This window comes from Schistosoma haematobium, chromosome 4 (genome assembly GCF_000699445.3).
Source record: "Schistosoma haematobium chromosome 4, whole genome shotgun sequence".
NCBI lineage: Eukaryota > Metazoa > Platyhelminthes > Trematoda > Strigeidida > Schistosomatidae > Schistosoma > Schistosoma haematobium.
This window is the reverse complement of record NC_067199.1, coordinates 3714455-3735478: the sequence shown is the minus strand read 5'-3', so window position 1 is coordinate 3735478 and position 21024 is coordinate 3714455. Positions and strand designations below refer to the sequence as shown.

Here is a 21024-nt window from a genome sequence, read left to right as displayed (position 1 = left end):
ATCTCCCCCTCAAATGCCCTGATACAGTCAAGGGTGGGAAGAGTCAGCTTTCCCTCTTCAAATACGTTCAAGTGGCCACGTGTATACAACCACTGAGAGGGAAGCCCGACTCAGTGCCTTCTCGCAACACGGGTATATAGTTTACGAAATTGAGAGGACGAAAAATCGAATATCTGGCGCTTTGACCAGGTTTGTGGATATTGAGGATCTACAGAGGGGAGTTGGAAACACAATGATTCCAAACCAATGGTTTAAATGAATTCCAGAATCCTAAGGGAACAAATGGTGTATGAACCAATCGTTGGTCACTGGCTAACATGTGACTGCATCTCCTTACGTTGCTTCATTACCTTATAGATCAGACCTTTAGGTTAAAGGCTCCGGGTGTGGCCTCCTAAAAAAAACCACCTGTTTCAATATGGGAACTTCGGGCAGTATCCCATCCCTCATATAAATCGAATGATTGATGTGGTGCATATCTACTCGATACCTCCTTGTACCAATACTTATGTATTTAAATAAATAAACATATCTCACTATGTATCTGTTAGAACATTTACCCATCATAATCAATGCATCAAATCTGAATTAATTAGGTTATATAATTTTAAAAAAACTAAAAAAAAACTAAACCCCTGATCAATCAATACACACCAATATGTATCCAAGCTACTATATCTCAGTAACAAACTATTATTCCGGAATTTATTCATATCACCTCAATAGAAACAAATGACCTAACAATTCCTTCCCACAAAATAAAAATGAAATTTAAGTATTATTATTATTATTATTTAAATAAACAAAGTTTAAATAATATGTCAACATAACGTGTGGTAACATTAATTGAAACGAAATAATAGAAAGAATTGAATATTAGTTTTAGGGAGAAGAAGAACAACAACAAGAAAAAAAGGGAGAGAAAAATGGATTGATTATTTTATCTGATCAAATTTGTCAATTTATAGGTTATTTAAAGAAGTTTGAAATGTGAAATATCAACTAACGAGTTTTCATTGATCGAATTCTCCCAAATGCCTTTGTACAGTCGAGAGTGAAGAAAGTCAGCTCTCCTTCTTGAAAAGCTGTGACATGGTCACGCGTATACAGCCACTGTCAGGAAATTCCTACTCATTGTATTCTCACAACACGGGTGTTGTTTACGAAATTGAGAGGAGGAAAAGCAAATGTCTGGCACTTTACCCAGGTTGATAGACATACAGAGTCAACCTAGAAGAGTTGGAAAACTTTGATTCCAAACCAATGGTTTACATGGGTTCCAGTATCCTGAAGGAACCAATCGTTAGTCACCAGCTATCATGGGACTGCATCTCATGACGTTGTTCTACCTCCTTGTGGATTAGACACTTAGGTCGATGGCTCCGGTTGTGGCTCCCTAAGAAAACCAGTTGCTTCGGTTTGAGCATCCATCCCTAACATACGTTGAATGATTTATTTGGTGCATATCTATTTAGTGCCTCCTTGTACCAATACTTATGTGTTTAAATAAATAAAATCATTGATTGAAAGTTCAAAAATTTTAGGTTAGTAACTTAATAATCATTTTGAAAGTAATTGTTTAGTACTTATTATTAATAATTGAATATTTAGGTGTTAAGGTTAAAGCTTTATAGTTTAATTCACTTTAGTTTCAACAGTTTATTTGTGTTTCTAACCATTATTTAAAATTCCATGCCTTGAAACTAAATAGAAGATAAGTGATCTTAGATAACTGTATCCTCTTAAATGTTGAGACCGGAAGTTTCGGGTTTGATTCTTATGTACGGAATCGTGGATAAGCAGTTATGTACTAGGATGGGATGACCATCCAATTTTTCCTGGTTTTTACTAATGATCTATCTTAGATCAATTCATGATTTTGATGAAACTATTTTCTTGATAGTTGACAGCACGTAACTTAATAGTTGAAATCATTAGTCAATTGAAGTTAGACCACCATGAAAAACCTGGAAGCAATGGATGGCCGTCTCGTCCTAGTATGGGACTCCTCAACAGTGCGCATCCACGGTCCCGCACCTCGCGAGATTCGAACCCAGGACCTATCAGTCTCGCGCAAGGCGCTTAACCAACTAATATCCATATTACCTTATTTCGGATTGATTAAATGTTACTTGGATTATGAAACAACAAAAAGGAAAACGGGTTTTAAAACCTCCATTAGAGTACATAAACATTTCGTATTATTGAAGGCAATTTGAATAACTTCAAATTAGTTTCCAATGACTTATCAAACAGAACTTCAGTATCGTGTACTATTAGACTATTACTTACTTACGCCTGTTACTCTTAATAAAGTATAGGCCGCCAACCAGCATTCTCCAACCCACCTGGAGTCCCTCCGGGGGCTACTGCCGGTTCAACGCCCGGAAAAATGAGGAGATTGGGTATGGGGTTAGTCACACTATCCCGTAGAAAACTAACTCGCTAAAAATAACGCTAACCAGGAAAATTATTCAATATTAGACTATACAAAAACAAAAGCATAAAAAGAATAATGAACATAAATTACTACAAATACCACTATACCATTGTAAAATTCCCCTTCAAAAAAAAAAATGCAAATTATGTTAGTAATTGTCATTTATACTGATACATAAAATAAATTCATTAGTCACTATGTAATTCAATATAATTTATGATTTTAGTTAAATTTCTTTTGTCATATTAACTCTTTTATACAATATATCAGTAGTGTGACTCATGAAGGAAATAGTAATAAAGTTCATTTCATAGAATATATATAACACTAAGTTAGAAACATTCACTTGGTGTTATATTACTTGTATCTTCTCATTGTTATTTAGAACTACAATTGATCAGTCTTTTTTGGTAGATGTACATCTTGTGTGAAATGCTTCGATGTAGCTTTAAGTCACAAGTTTTTTTAAAGTAAAGATTGATAACGTGATGGCATTTGAAGCGAATGGTACTCTGGGTTCGAGTCCTGAAATGAACATCAACTATGGGATACAAGTACATCCAGGTGACGAGTTCCAAGTAGGGAGAAACGCGCATCGTGGATTCCACTGCTAGTCAATATCCTATATTTGCTTAGAAATCTTGTGACTTAAGGCTATATCGAGACAATCCACACAGGATGCACATATGCCAACATGAGACTGATTAATTGCAGTCCTAAATAAAAAAGGGAAGATACAAATAAAAACAATACCAAGTGAATTTAAACTTCGCCCCATTACACAAGCAGATGGCTATCAGGAATCAGTAGCTAAGTGGATAACACGATGTCATTTCAAGCGAACTTTACTTTGGGTTTGATTCCCAAGGTTAACATCAACTATGAAATACCAGTACATCAAAGTAACGAGTCCCAAGTAGAACAAAACATGCATTCTGGATTCCACTTCTAATCACTAACCAGTTTTAACATATAATAGTATATATGTTTGGTTATGATGTCTAATTGATCTAACACAATAAACTAGATCAAGTGTGTAATGTATAATTTACATATGGATGCTAATTCTATTACTTGCTTATTGAAATAAAAATACTCAGTTTATTATCTTTTGGATAAAATATAACTAATAATATGTCATAATGATAACTCATTAATTGGTAACAAAGATAAATTAATGAGAATATAATTTATGGATCATCTCTGAATGATGCACTAATGTGACATTGATAAAATCCGTCAACTTATTAGGGTCTAAAGAAGGTTAGGATTTTTCATAATATCAGATGGGTTTTGTGGATATTATAGTAATTTCAATGGTTAAGATCATGAGTCCCAGAATAGGACGAAACGGCCGTTCAGTGCTTACAGGTTTTTCATGATGGTCTAGCTTCAACTGACTCATAATCTTAACCATTGAAATTTTTCATCATAAACTGATATCAGCTATAAGAATAAAATGTTATTTAATCATACAGATGAATGAATTTCGCTCCACAATCCAACACGCTCTGTCTTAAATCTGATTACTTCATCTATAAGTGATAGTGGAGTTAAGTAGAATAGTCAAATACGAACATTGATTATATCTACTAAAAGTAATTATAGTATAGTTTATTCATTATGTAATGGTTAATACAGTTAGGAATTCACAGCTTAAATGATTTACATTAAGATTTATCAGATACTTACCATGGACTAGAGAATTTTTATCAAAGATCTTCGTTTACATTGTAGTAACTTGTCTTCAAATACCGTTATGATATAAATCTGAACGGTGTTTGAAATGAGAAGGCAGGCAATGAGAAGTGGTAAGTACAGTTTATTAGGGGATAGCCCGGATAACAAAGCTATAAGCACATCGATCGAATTTGTAGCAGGGAGCTGAATAAGTATATTTGAGCAGCTACATAGGCAAATTTATAGTTAAATAATATGAAGGCACATCAAGGCAAAGCTAAAGCTAATAATATGATTTGAGTACATTGTAGCGTGGCGTCGAGTCGAAATTGACTATGAACACCGCTACAAAGAAACACGTGCCAGATAAATCAGAAGGCGAGGGTTGGACGTAACCAAATAAATCCATAAAATCCCCGAGAAGCCAAATATCAGAAGGCAATTAATGGACCAAGTCGAGGTGTATATTTGCTGGCGATCTCGTGGCATTGAAAGGATACCGAGATCGTGCCAGGATACAACCTTGGTTACAAAAGGTAACCGAATTCGCGCGAAGTTACAATCGAAGTGTGTGTAACAGAAAGGAAGCAAAATATAGCTGTCATTATCACAGTCAAACAAAAGCACGTTAAAACAAACACTGGTACAGTTGGTTATAATAATAATTGTTTCTATTAAACCAGTCGTGTTCTCGTGATAAATGTGAGTCACTACAACATACATAGATGGGGAGGAGGATGAATCATCGAGTGATATATAAACAATCAACATTTTAGCTCGAGTCTGTCATGTGTTCTAGTGATGATAATGATACAAAGAAATATGCGAATCGTTTGTTAAGTAAGTGAATCAAAAGGGCTTAACCAATATTTAACTATAATCGTAATTGGTTGTAGGATGATAGTTGCTATAACATAAAGACTAAAAATACGTAGTAACCAAATTGGAATTTCTTTAATATTATCGTTACTAGTGTTATTCACTAGTGTACCTTTACCCGAAACGATATACTAACAACATAGATTTAGATTTGCCGACTGACCACTTGAAAGAACTATTGTTACTTTATACCTTTAATGTCCTGTTCAGTTTCAACAATGAAATTCATTTGTTAATGTTATAAAATTGTGTCTATTCGATTTGTAAATACTTAAGATAAAAAAAGAGTCAAAGGTAATGTTTATTTAACCGTCATCGTTATTTGATTCTTTCTTCCATATTTATCAATATGAAAAAGTTTGTTTTTCATTTGTAAACAAACTAGGTCCTTTATGAATGAAGTCTATACAAGTCAACAAAGTGATAGAAATAACAGAAATTATAATAGTTGAATTCATGAGTCAATTCAAGCTAAACCATCATGGAAAACCTGGAAGTACTGGACGCTGGTTTCGTCCTGTTGTGGGGCTCTTCAGCAATGAGCATTCATGATCCCGTTCGCGAAATTCGAACCTAGGACCTATCGGTGTGGTGTGCGAACGCCTGTAATTCTATTGTAAAACGTATGTTGTGATAACAAATTCTTGAAATTCTTGATAACTAATAAGAATGAAAATAATTAAAGTTTGTAATTTTTAAGAGAATCAGTCAGTCAGTTCAGTCAGTAACAACGTAGAATTTCGTACTTACGTACATCAGTTCAAGTTGCCACACCACATTAACACGGAGATGCAGTTGTCGATTCAAATCCCGTAGTGGTAGAAGTAGTAAATTCATAAGCAGTACTTGGAAAGATTAGGGTCTAGAGATGTTAATCAATGAGTATAATTCAGTGAAATAAATTTGGATAGAGAAAAAACTGGGGACATGATGAATTCAGGAGATTAGAATTTGGGAGAACACAAAGAGTGTATGCACCTGCGCCATTGCAAACGATTTTGAGCCATGTCATTCAAGGTCTCTAAACATCGGTTGCTATCGTCTTGCGGATCCCGGAAACCAGGCAGTCTACACCTACCAACATGACTCACTCCACTTTTCAGTGATTTCATGAACTTGTGCCATGCTTTGGTCTGGCCACCCCTAGCTTTCTTCCAACCTACTCCCACACCATAAAACATTGCTCATCGGGGCAGTTGGTGGTCGGGCATAAGTAACACACGTTCAAGCCATCTCAGCTGATGAAGTTCCACTACTTCGTCTATTGATTTGCCATCCTTACTTAGTACCTGTTTTCTAACAACTGCATTACTTACTCAGTGGTCTCATGATATATGTTTCAAAGACACCTATGATTGAAAACTATTAACCTACGAATATCCTCTACTCTTACCGGCCATGTTTCACTGACATAAAGTAAGAAAACATAACCACGGGACATTAAATAGTTGTTTGATATTACATTGAGAATAATCTAGTTTTATAATGAGCCCGATGACCTAACTGCAATGTAATTGTCCATTGTTTTTTTCCTGGATTAAATTCCATTAGAGTGCGATATTCACCTAACGCTATCAGTGTGTTATTCATTAGATGTTCACGTAGGCAACATTATAAATTTTACCTAAACTTATTTCAAAACTACCCGTAAGCCAATGCGAATTTGTGTTTAGATGGGTTAGACTGATTCAATATGAATATGGCTTCAATTTCACTTTCCGTGATATTTTAAGTTTATGGTTTGGTCCTAGCATGGATTACTGGTGAGAAGTCCTAAACAAGGTTTAGTTGCTTTTTCAGCTGATGATAATGGTTCGAATATTTCCAGTTTCATAAAGTTACTAATGTCTTAGAACACATTTGTTTCGGGTTTTCGTAATTTTGAAACAGAGGTTGATATATAAAGACTTCTAGTTAACTATTCAAAAAATGTTTCCGGAAGTCCATTACCAGTATGATGAATTTTATTGAAAGTTACTCAAAGTGGAGATTTCTGAGGAAATTATACAACATTAACTGATCTCTTAAAATGACCCTAATCGAACTATTAGATCAGAGTGCAATCTTCTAAGAGGAGCATCCGTTACTCAGTACATGGAGTATGTACTTTTTTAAGTTGTAACAGTTGTCCAGTTTATCCAATGCTTTCAAATTTCTAATAAACCTACGACTTATAACAATCCATTATGAAAACTATTCATAGATAATAATAATTTGTCTTAAAATATCAAAAATCAAGATAATTTCAATTGGTGTGGTTTCGCTTGAATCTTCCCATTATTGTTTACGATTGCAATTGATCAGTCTCTTATCGACATATGTACACACTGTACATACTGCCTCGATACTATCATAATTCACAAGCTTGATAAGCAAAGGTGGATAGTGGCTAGCAGTGGAATTCAGGACGCGCGTTTCGTCCTATAAGACACGAATCAATTGCAGTCCTAAACATCAATGGGAAGATACAAGTAAACAGTATCAAGAAAATTTAAACTTCCCCCCATTGAACAATCAAATGTTTATCAGGAATCAGTAACTAAGTGGATAACACGATGGCATTTCAAGCGAACGGTACTCTGAGTTCGAGTTCGAGTGTGAACATCAACTCTGAGATGCAAATACATCTAGCTCACGAGTCACAAATAGAACGAAACGCTCGTCCTGAATTCCAATGCTAGCCACTATTTATCTTTACTTAAAAATCAAGATAGTTGTCTTTTTTCTTCTCTAACATCCATCATTAAATTTATTTTTCTTTACAGTTTACTATTCATAGAAATGTTAAACCAAGCATAATTGGCATTCTATTAAAAAAAAAAATAATAATAATAAATGAACAATCAATCCTAATCCGTTTCTATGGCTTAATATGGTGTTAAACTGCGTTGTTCTATTTATCTATTCAAGATTCTTTCCTTTTTACCCCCCCTCCCGTTAATCATAGTTTACATCCTTACTATTCATAATAATAATAATAATAATAATAATAATAATAATAAATTATTCAATAATATTAATGATAATTAAATCTTAATACGTGTGAATACACACAGATTATCTTCCTTCTATTATTTAGGTGATAAAAGTAGCTTGATAATCATTTTTATAAAGATTAACTTTTATAGTAAAGTAATAAGAGTAGTATAAAGTGAAATCTAAATTGTTTGCTTACTTCACTCATTTTACCCCATCCGAAAAAAAAAAGAAAACACAACCCTAATGCATCATTTAGTTTAGATAATAAATCTTTAAGATTAACTGAAAATGAGAATTCCCTTCCCCCCCCCAAAAAAATGTAAACAAAAAGAAAAGACCTAAGTAATGTAACTATATGAAGTTATGAATATTATCAATGAAATTCTTTGAGGTGATTAAAATCAATAGTGTAACTCTTTGTATATGTAAAGTAGTTTCTTGATCATGGTCAAAGTAAATCAGTAGCTATCTTGATGTTAGACTTTGTTGTTCAATCTGAGTTTAATGTGTTTCATTAATTCCAAGCAACTTCAGATTGTATCTTTTCATTTCCACAGCAAATTGGATTACTCTCCCCGTTTCCCATATTATACGAACATTCCATATATCTAAATGAATGGTTACTCTGGTTGTCAGAAAGGGCATCATTTTTCCTGATATATATATATATAAAGTGAATATAATAATAATGTTTGTTATTACATCACCTATGCTTGTCCGTTGATTGATTATTTCCTAATGATACTCATCGTATACACTTATTACTCATCGAATAGCTACCATGAAGTCGGTGATATTGATTCTGTAAACATGATTTATTAATGGTATAATTCAACTGGGAAGGAGTTATTACATATTGTATTCTGTAGTAATTTGGAATACTCTCCCAGTCTCCTACATTGTACGAGCATTCCATGTACCTGAATGAATGGTTGCTATGGTTGTCAAAAGAGAGATCAGATTCATGACTTCCGAAGGAACTTGGCATTCACTATGAGGCGTTATAACTCTTCGAAATGAAGAGCTTCTAACTTTCAGGCCAGAGTTTAAATGATTTGAATTGTGTTTTCTTGCTAGCATTTTTTAGCGAATTAGTTTTCTACTGGATGGTGTCGCTAACCTCATGCTCACACCTTTATTCCGGCTTGAGACCGACAGTAGCCCGAGAGGGGCTCCAAGTGGAGTGATAGAATAGTGAGTAAATATCTAATTCATAGGTAAATATCTAACTTGAATATTTTTCTATGAAATTTTAATTTGCATTTGTATGTGTAAAACGAATTTTTTTTACCATTGTTAATTGAAGATTTCAGTCAATAGACCCTGGGGGTTTGAATCACTCTCTAACGTTAACTTGATTTGATGTTTTTGTTTATGAAATCATTGACAAAGTACAGATTGATGGATTTGATTTCAAACCATGATTTATATGTAAGTACTAGTGATACTATCCAATTGCCTAAACAGAAGTATATTTAACAATTTTCAGATCCCCGACTTGGTAGTTGAAATTTGAGCAATTTGAGCACCCGACAACCACAGCATTTAAGTTTAGTAATTCCTAAACTAGTTACATAAGTCAGTTTGTGTGTGGTGCAATAATAAACTTAATCAACACTTCATATTCACCTTCTGATTAATATAACATTGTGGCGTTATCTAGTGACAGTCATCAGGACAAACAGTATGCCGAAGCTTAAGGATTATGCTGAAGATCGACCACCACAAAACAACAAATTTGTCGCCAATTCAACATTAAAATTCATTTTAAACAGTTTGATTTATTTTACTTTTATGTTCACCTCCAAATGATTTCGATGATCATTCTTGACTAAGCATCAATTTATCAGAAAAGAGAAATGAAAGTAAAACAACAAAAAGAAAAACATTTATTTTCCCCTTTGAAATCTATTCACTTATATATCTACCTATGTACTAATATACCTACCTGGTTGCTGTCTACTTACGAAAAATAAAATTTCCATCTCTAACAAAGGAAGTAAATCTGTGAGAGAAGTACCATTTTTAGTAATTTTGATAGTTGAGATCATGAGTCATTTGAAGTTAGACTACCATAGAAAACCTGAGAGCATTGGATGGTCGTTTCGTCCTATTGTAGGACTCCTCAACAGTGCGCATCCACAAACCCGCCTCGCGGGATTCGAATCCAATATATTTCAATTACTTCATCTAAGTTATTTTTTATAAAGTATTATTCACATATTACATAATGTGAAATCATTATGATTAGACAACGGAATAAATTATACAACTAAAAAATCATATAAATGTAAATGAGATATCTTAATAATCACTAAACTGATTTGAATAATGTGTTGAACAATCATAGATACTACAAAATCATCAAAATAAACTTAACTACCGAATTTAAATGGAAAACTAAAAGTGTATACTTTAAGGATGATGGAAATGATTTGTAGCTCAGATGGATGATTTCGATGGAGTTTTTTTCTCTGAGCTGGATGGTGTAGTCATAGAGCTTTCATTGTTCTTCTGAATGACATTATCAACACAAAGTTCAGGTAGAAGTGAAAGCTCCAAGATCAAATCGTCCAGCTCAGTGAATGAAATTGCATCAAAAGTGTGCATTTTGTATCATAATTTTTACTGCTATATTAAATAAAACAAACAAAAAACGATTTCATAATTATAAGGTATTGAACCATAAATGGACTCTTTCAAATTATAGTTAGAATATAAAATATAATCAAATTTTTAATAGTTGAATTTATGATTCAATCTAAGCTAGACTAACATTGAAAACCTAGAAGCACTAAATGGCTGTTTCGTCTTAGTATGGAACTCCTCAGTAGTAAGCATCACGATCTCTCACGCACACGACACTCGAACACGAGAGAGGCAGTCACTCAGTAAAGACAATGGTGGATGGTTGCCCAATATCGTGTATTTGTTAAACTTAGACGTGAACACCATTAGACGACAGCTCAATGGTTTAGAGGATAAGAGTTCATGCCAAAAACCGAAAGTCACCAACTCGAGTTCTACATGAGCACTTCTGAAGAATCCCATATTAAAACGAAACAGTCAGATTTCCAATGATGGTCTATCTTAGATTGTCTCATAAATTCAACTATTCAAAATTACTGCAATCTTCACAAAAACCTCATTCTTTTAACAATCAAATTTATTTCTTAATGTTAAGTAATTGCTTTATTTCTTTCAAAAACTTATCTAAATAACTATGATCAAGTATAGAATTTTTATGAAAAAAGAAACTACAATTACTCGGCCTTGTTTTGCTTGAATCTTCCCATTGATGTTAAAGACTGCAAATGATCATCAGCCTCTTATTGGGATATATGCATCCTGTGCGTATTGTGTAGATATTACCTTAATTCACAACCTTTATAAGCAAAGATAGATAGTGGCTAACAACAGAATCCAGGACGCACGTCCTATTTGTGATTCGTCATTTGGATGTACCTGTGTCTCATAGTTGATGTTCACTATGAGACTCAAACCCAGAGTACCGTTCGCTGGAAACGCCATCGTGTTATCCACTTAGTTACTGAGTCCTAATAGCCATCTGCTTGTGAAATCGAGTGAAGTTTCAATTCACTACAATTATTCAATTTTCTGAATAAAAACTAATTTAACAATTTTTTCAGAGAAAAAAACAACTTTTTTTTTTGTTTTTGTTGTTGTTGTTGAGACTATTCAACTATGTTATATGTGACTATGCAAATTTGTCGAAAAAGGCGTCAAATTTACTACCAAAAACAAACACAACCAAACATGATTTCATATATTTGACTCCAATCTTTCATCATTAGTTCCCATATTTTCTTTTTAGAAACAAAAAAAACTATAAAAGAATTGTGCACTGTTAACATATGAGTCATGGAGTAAACACAGGCGAAACAACTGACTTCACTTAAATCTATGTATGTATATATATATCATAAGCTTAATTGAAATGTATTAAATTAGTGAAATGTATATGTGTGTAACGTGTATGAGATATATTTAACCATTGTTAGTCGTCGTGTTGAAAATATAAAAAAAAAGAGAAAGAATCCATGCTTCTTCTATTCTATCATGTATCCTTAATTGATACATACCATTAGAAACACTTGTTGTCTAATGAATTTGTATATATATATATTATAAGTAATATATATTAAGTACAATACATTGATGTAGGCTACATTAATAATAGAATTTTTAATTATTGAACTTTGTTCAGAATGTTTACAAATAATAATGATAAGTTTGTGTATGTATTTCATTTCAATGAGTGGTGATATATTTCAGGTACTTCTTAGTGAAGATTGAATGTTATCGATCAAGTTTGCACTTGTAGCCACTAGTCTAAGTGACTCAATATTGAGTGCATTATATTGAGTTAAGATGGTGTTTGGAGGTATTCCTATGGAAGGTCAGTCAAATCACTCAAACTAGTGCTCATATTACAACTTGAACAATAGGATTTGATCTGCACTATGAAGGATCAGAGATTGATTACCACCTAATAATCAATTAATTGTAAATATATGTCAGTTCTACAGGAAATCATTCGTGAGACGGATAGCTCAGAGTTAACATTTCTGACTGTGGATTTGAGTGACACAGGATTGAATCCTTCAGGGAGTATCAGTTCCTTCAAGATTACAGGTATACCTTGATCACGAGTGCCGAAATAGCACGAAACCCGGATCCATGGTTTCCTGTTGAATACTTTCAACCATCATCTTATGTATTTCATTCAAATATTCGAAGCAAATGTTTATTTTCTGGATAGAAAAGTTTAATACTAAAAGATGAATGAATGTAATAGTGTAGTTTAACAGGTAAATTTAATGACTAGTTAACATCAATCATTGTTTGAGTAGTGACATATCAAAATGTATTCGCTACATGTTTGTTTGTGTTTTATTTACTGTCACAGCATACAAATAAAGAATATGGATTTGATGCATTTCTTAGATGAGGAGTGATGGTTTAATGAATAAGTTATTTAAGTTTCAGTTATCAAGTTACAGTTTCAATCTTACTTAATTACGCCTGTTACTCCCAATGTAGCATAGGCTACCAACCAACATTCTCCTCCTGGAGCACTTCTTAGGCTATTGCCAGTTCCATGCTCTGATAATTGAGGAGAGTCGGATACGAGGTTAGCGACCCCATCCTGTAGAAAACTAACTCACTAAAACAAAACGATAACCAGTTTCGATCTAATGTCCATTTATATAATTTTGGTTAATGTCACTAGTTTCTTTGGACTTCAAGTATGATTCATAATTAAGTACACGGAAAGTTGTATCTGATAAGTGAGTAAATAGAAATGCTTTTAGTGAAATAAAATTGTTTTTTAGATCATTTAGATGGACACATTAACTATTTTTTTCGATTATTTACAGATTATTGATATCGTTTTGGGGATATTTCACTTTGAGTAAAGTAATTAAAATTAATTGGTACCTTTTTCAAGACTTATCAGATTCTAGTATCAGAAAGGGTTTTAAGGAGATTGTAGTCATTTCAATAGTTGAGATCATGAGTCAATTGAATTTAGACCAACATAAAAAACCTAGAAGCCCTGAATGGCTAACTCGTCCTATTGTCGAACTTCTCAACAGTGCGCATCCATCATCCCACCTCGCTAGATTCGAACCCAGGACCTATCAGTCTCGCGCGTGAGCACTTAACCACTAGACCACTGACCCGTTACTTTTTTAAAAAGATAGTTTAACTTACACAGAACGACTAAGTACAAGATCAGAAGTTTCGTAGTGAGTACGTTACCTTTACACTATCAGGATATACAATGCTACAAATAGAAAACAAACTTTTTACTGCTCTTTGGTCATCATTGCTTGTAAAGTTGATGTCTTTGATAAATACAATTCTTATATGAGATCATGCATATATTAAGCAACAAGTTTTTTTTCATTTCTTTTGGTGATTCGATAGGTAATGAGTTACTGATTGTAACCATGTGAGCAATATGAATAACACTAAACAGTTTGAAAGTACTTACAATTCACTTGTATTGGATTTTATGCTATTTTCAATGTCAAAACACATGTCTTATTGAGTTAGTTTACTATTGAGAAAAATCACTGAAGACAACCACACAAATAAACAAAACGTTTCAGTTATCTCAGTGTTAACTGTTTACTTATTATTTGACTGTATGGTAGCAGAAGTGTAATATGCTAAGTACATTGAATGTTTGTTTGTTATCTATAAAGGTTCTTTTAAACCAATAGCTTATAATTATTGTGAATATTATGTATAATATACAGGACGTTTCTTGGAAAAAAAATTGGTTCTCAATTTGGATTATCAAATGAACTATAATTACAACTGTGGATTTATATTATTATTTTAATTACACTTACATTATTTCGCAAACATTATTAAACGTGACAATTATAATCATAATAAGCAACAATCATCCATAAACAATTGATATATTGGTGCAATTTAGTAAGTCTGTTCCATTTTATAAATTGTGCCATTTTTTTTATTATCATTGTTTTTGCCCGTCTGTTCTTCCTTGTGACTGTTAAGTTATTTTCGTGTGCTACTTAATTCTTATAAGCATGTCTTATGAAAACTCAGTTTCAAGCGTACAGCAAGCCTCGTCCGTGAGGTCTCTTAACCTCCCTGCCCCTTCTTTTAAAATCACAGACCCAAAACTTTGGTTTATAAGACTTGAAAATTATTTTCTCGCTAACCGCATTCTTTTGCAAAAGGATAAGTTCGGCCTGACAAGCACACTACTCCCAGACGAAGTAGCTGACAGCGTTCAAGAGGCACTAGCAAAACCAGACACAGAAAAACCATGCGACGTGCTAAAAGAGGCAGTAATTAAAACTCTCTCTCTCAGTGACCAACAAGCCGTCGAACAACTCCTTAGCCAAGTACAAATTGGAGATAGAACCCCGTCACAGCTAAAAAATTATATGAAAAGTCGTATTATCTTCTCGATACATTGTACTCATGCCAACTCCCCTTTTATTCAAGCGTTACTCAATATTTATAGCCAGACAAAGTAAAGCTACAGACATGTGATTAATGGGATAAGAAGGGCACACATAAATACGCTCATATAAAAACAGCCAAGATTGATAAGCGAATAAATAACAAGGTCAACATATGACTCAAGTAGAATGAATAAAATGGGATATCCGAAAGCTAGAATAAGGTATATGGGCTTGGCATAATAACTGACACTACACATCTACTCAGAACATGAATCCAAATGGTTAGAACAATAACCAGGCTATCATAGCATGATTAATTTGATCTAGCAAACCAGATCCCAGTGGGGTAAGAAATCAGGAATAAGCGCTAGAAATGGATAAGACACACATTGAGGAAAGCACTCGACTGTGTCACAAGGCAAACGCTCACATGGATTCCTCAACGCCAAAGAAGAAATAAAAGACGAAAGAAAACACTACACCGACAAATGGAAACAAACATGAGAAGAATAAACAACAATTGGATAGAACTAGAAAGGAAGGCTTAGGACAGTGTGACTTGGGGAATGGTAGTCGACGTCCTATGCTCCATTGGGAGTAACAGTCATAAGTAATTGATAGGATGGAACAAATAAAAGGTTCTATAAAAATCTTTCTTGAATAAATGATTAAGTAATTAAAAAGGATAAAGATTTCGTTGTTTTCGGTACGAATGTCTAAAGGTTACTAAATGGTTGAATATTTAAATCATGTTTCGCATGACATAAGGTGTCAGCTATCACATTTGATATTATTAATTACTGTATCATTAATTATGTATGTAGGCTCTGACTGGAAAAAAACTTGCCTGTCTAATATTTTTAAAATCGTCTATTATTCAAGTCATACATAATTTTGTTGAACAATGCTCATGACGATTATGAAATTGGTTCATTCGAAGGAAAATCACAAAAATATGTCGTTAGTATACTTATGAATGTGAACGTTCAAATAAAATGTACATGGATGTGAGAAGGTTGAGAAGATTTGTAACTCAAGTGGATGATTTTGATGAAGTTTTGTCCTCTAAGCTGGATAGTTTGATCATGAAACTTTCATCGTTTGTGCTGATAATGTTATCCCGAAGAATGATGAAAGCTTCAAAACCAAATCATCCAGCTTAGTGTACTTGAATGTTGTTCCTATCACTATCTACCTCATTTTATATGTTACTTTATGTGATGAAAGGTGAACTATGTTTGTAACATTATAAGCTAAAAATAAAAAAACAATTTATTTATACGATTCAATACATTTATTTATCTGATTCATAGTTTTGTGTTAATTCAATGTGTTATGTGTAAAAAATGTAACCCTCTTTCCAACACCGTAGAATATTTGTGTGCTATAAAAGAAATGACAACTATTTACAAATATTTATTTAGACGCTAGTCAAATGGTGAAAGACATGTGAAGAATGAATAACAATTGGATAGAAATAATAAGGAAGGCCTGGGACAGAGTGGATTGGAGAATACTGGTCGGTTGTGAATAACAGGAGTAAGTAAGTAAGTAACCAATATTCTCCATGATCAATCGACATATTAAAATAAGGAACTGTCAATATATCACTTCGTTTAGTTCGAGTATTACTCAATATATAACTAAAACAATTAATCTTGTTACATAACAAAACTATGTAGCAATTCAATTATTATCTGAAGGGGCTTTGTGGAGATTGTAGTAATTTAAACAGTTGAGATCATGAGTTAATTAAAACTAGACCACCATGGAAAACCTGGAAGCATTGAACGGCCGTTTCGTCCTATTGTGGGACTCCGCAGCAGTGCGCATCCACAACCCCGCCTCGCGGGATCGTACATAATCCAACCTCAATATATATGATTTTGATCAATTTATATTATGAATGGAGAATGCTAGTGAGCGGTCTATGCTCCTTCATGAGGCGTAAAATTTGTAAGTAAGTAATATTATATAATATTTTTTATATAAAACTGAATAAAAGCAAACATATAATACAAACATTAACTTACTTATTCAATCAAATATTATTTTTGGTACTGTCCTTTGAAATAATAAATAAACTAAAGACATTCTTATTCACTATATATGTAATGACAAAGTTCCATTAAACGAGATTATCTTTGGTTAGTAAAAAAGTTTGGTTCAAATAAACTATCCAATTCATTGATTTAATTGATAATGAAAATGTTTGTTTGTATGTTAAAACCTTTTCTTCAGGAGATTTTATTCAAGTTTTTTTCTTGGTTTTGTTTTGTTTTTCTTCTTTTTGAGTAACATCATCTTAAATGTTGGCAAGTATTTATCTGATTCATAGAATACCAATTAAACGATTGTAATATTTGATTATAGGCAATTTTAATTGACCAATCATATGATAGATTTAAATTAGGCGGATAACTTGGTTTCAGAACATTGACCAATCAGATGTGAGCTTTTAGATGTTCATTAACCAATCAGGTTTTTTTATATTTATGAAGTATAACATTACAAACAAGTTTGTTATGTCCCCCCCAAAAAAGTGTCTGAATGTTAAATGAAGCATGAATAAAACACATTATATTTTAAAGTGAACAGTTTTATCAAACATAATTAAAGTATTTCTTTTGAAAGACGGCGGCCTGCTTGATCATCTGGGCTACCTGCTCCTGCCATCTAGATATTTCAACAAGTTATCTATTTTTGTTTGTTTTAATATATCACTATGTTTATTAATCGCATAACCTATTCTGCTGCGTTTCTGAAAAGTGTACAAACTTTCGTTGTCAAAGTTACAAAAAACTCAATAAGAGAGAATGTGGTTGCTGGCAATATACAGCGAAAAGAATGTACATTATTCAGATGTTCATTTACTGGACTGTTAGCATCTAACTGGCAATCACTCAATATTTATCGCCAGGACCGACCAAGAAGAAAGAGACGGAAACTTGTTGAAATACTTTGCGCTGAGAATTCTATATTGTACCAAAAATATAATATTGAATAAAGCTAATAATAGTAATAATAATAATAATAATAATAATAAAAGATGGATAATGAGTAGTAGTGGAATCAAGGACGCGCTTTTCATCCTATTTGAAACTGGTCAGTTGGATGTGTCCACATCTCAGAGTTCGTGTTTACTCTGAGACGTGATGACGTTTGAAATAACCGGTGCTGAATTTGAGTCCAAGAATGAACATCCAATTTGAGATACAAGTACATCCAGCTGACTAGTCCCGAATAGGACGAACATGCACGTCCTGGATTCTACTATTAGCCATTATCCATCTTTGCTTATAATGCTTATGAATTCAGGCAATATCGATGCAAAACACACAGGATGCACATATCCCAATAAGAGACATTAATTACAGTCCTAAATAACAATGGGAAGATTCAAGCAAACAACACCAAGTGAATTTCTCTTAAAGTTCTTTTTGGGATTGAACATTTTTTTGTTCACAGAAAATTTATAATCATTGAAATCAAAACGAAATTAATTAATTCACTTTGTAACATGGATGAAATGCAAATACAGACCTAATTATTTTGATTTTGCGAAGGTCAAGTAATTGTTATTTTTGGAATGGAGGTTTGTGGAAATTGTGGTAATTTTACTAGTTGAATTCATGAGTTGATTAAAGCTAGATAACCAGGGAAAACCTAGAAACAGTGAATAGTCATTTCGTTTTAATATGGGACTCTTCATCAGTGCTCATTCACGATACCGCATTTGAGACTTGAAACCAGGACCTTAGGTCTCACGTGCGTACGCTTAACTTCTAGACCATTCATCCATTATTCAATGGTGTTAATGTTGAGCTTCAATCGATTCATGATCTTGTACAATTATTCAGCTATCCAGTGTTTCCAGGTTTTCAATGATGGTTTAACTTACATCGATGTCATGAATTCAACTATTAATTTTGATCTCTTTTCTAGAAATGAAAACATTTTCATTTCACGATGAGCTAGTCCATGATGGTTACAATGTTTTTATTAGATTTATTGAAGAAAACTTAGATGTTAACTTTTTAATATTGAAATGTAAAATGTAATGAGTATTTTCAGCTTGAAACTTCACTCAATTTCTGCGAACACAAAAAGTATGAGGTAATGATGACTACAGGATAAGTGGTTCAACTAAAGATCACAGGGAGATAAGTAGTGAATAATAACATTTTATGAACTTATAAGGGAGAAATTGGTGATGAGCATTAAGAATCAATATTATTAGGTATTTTCGGTATCAGTGTCTTTACCCTAGGCGGCCTGCCTAAATATCTGGGCTACCTGTTCCTGCCATTTGGATATTTCAACAAGTCATATGTTTTTTTGTTTGTTTTAACACATCATTATGCTAATTGATCGCACAACCTATTCAGGTGCGTTTGTGAAAAGTTCACGACATTTCGCTGTACAAATTACAAAAGAACCCAATCAAAGACATCGTGGTTACTGGTAATATGCATCGGAAAGAATATAGACTAATCAGATGTCAATTCATGAACTGCTAACATCTAAGTGGAGACCTTGAGATCAAGAAATAAGGAAACTTGTTGGAATACTTTGTGCTGAGAATTCTATGTTGTACCAAACATATAATATTGAATAAAGCCAATAATAATAATAGTGTAGTTATATTGTACATCAATTAATGGTATAATACATGAATGCTTTCATTAGTGTTTAAAAAGATGACTTACCTTTGAAATCATTTCTTGTCAACTTTCATTTCTAATTCATCAGCGTAATAAGTGGCTAATTTGTATTACGAATTTCTTAAGAGATTGAAAGAGTGGATGTGTACTTAAATTCTAGTCAGAGAAAGAATCTTAAAGAAAATGAATTGTACATCTTGAAGTCTACTGTTTGTTATCATGTGATTAAGATGATTAAAGCTAATGTTGATACAATCTGTTCAAGATACCCATATTGTAACACAAACCAACAATTTGTTGTCATGGGATACAGCAATACAATAAGACTGAGCAGCATAATAGATGATTGGCAAAGCAAGTATAGCATTCTTACAGTTGAAGTAAATATGAAACTCAGGACAACTGTCTGCAAGCCAACATAAAAGTCAGGATCTTCAATATGAACGTCAAGACAGTTCTGCTATATATAGCTAAAACTTTCAGAACTACAACAATCATCATCAAATTGGTACAAGTATTTATAAACAATTGTCTACTGAAGATATTCAATATCCGTTGAGTGAATACCATCAGCAACAACCGACTGCCGAAGAGAACAAACCAGCTTACATCTGAGGTGGAAATTAGGAAAAGACACTGAGGTGGGATAGAACATAAATTATGTAAATCACTAAACTGAATCACTAAGCAAGCGCTAACTTGGAATCCTGAATGAACTCCGAATAATAGACTGCGTTGGAAATTGGAAGCAGACATGAATAGGATCAATAGCAACTGAGAACAATTGTAAAGGATAGTCCAGGACAGAGTTGGATGGAGACTGATGATGGTTGGCCTATGTTCTTCCATGAGGAGTAACAAGCGTAACTAAATGAGTAAAAATACAAGACATTACTAATAGTGGGAAGATGTACATACACCTAAAATAATTGCAATTCAAACACCATTACCGACGTTTACCAGGTAATTTCAAATAAATTGAGCGTTAGATAGACTGTTAAAAGTAAAATAGTCGAAATAGAAAGGAAGTTCTAACTATCTATATTAACTTCTACAATGAAATGGTAAAAATTGTATTTAACTTTGCTTGTTTCTCATACTGTTAACATTAACATGTTTAAACTTATCCTTTCATATTACAAATGTCACATATTTTTACATTCATTAGTGTATACACAAATACCATAATATGTCATATATTGAATCATCCTAACCGGAATGATATAATATCCACATGATTCAGTTTATTTTGGTTGATACTTATATACTACTTAAACTTGTGTTAATTCAACTTGAATACGTAACTTGTACTAAGTTGTGAAACATTCAAAATTAACTTTCTACCTAACAGGTTTTTTGCAAAAATATAACATTAACATTGCACAAGCAAGTGTCTATCAGGACTTAG

At 33.0% G+C, this 21024-nt stretch overlaps 1 protein-coding gene across 1 annotated transcript in view; it reads right to left on the bottom strand.

Annotated features, from left to right (window-relative positions):
* ROBO3_2 (Roundabout, axon guidance receptor) overlaps window positions 1–17318 on the bottom strand; it is a 56560-nt gene extending 39242 nt beyond the window's left edge. Inside the window, exon 1 of the mRNA XM_012939452.2 lies at window positions 16986–17318. The gene's annotated coding sequence lies outside the window, so the exon portion shown is untranslated. The remainder of the gene's footprint in view (window positions 1–16985) is intronic.
* Between the last annotated feature and the right edge of the window lie 3706 nt (window positions 17319–21024).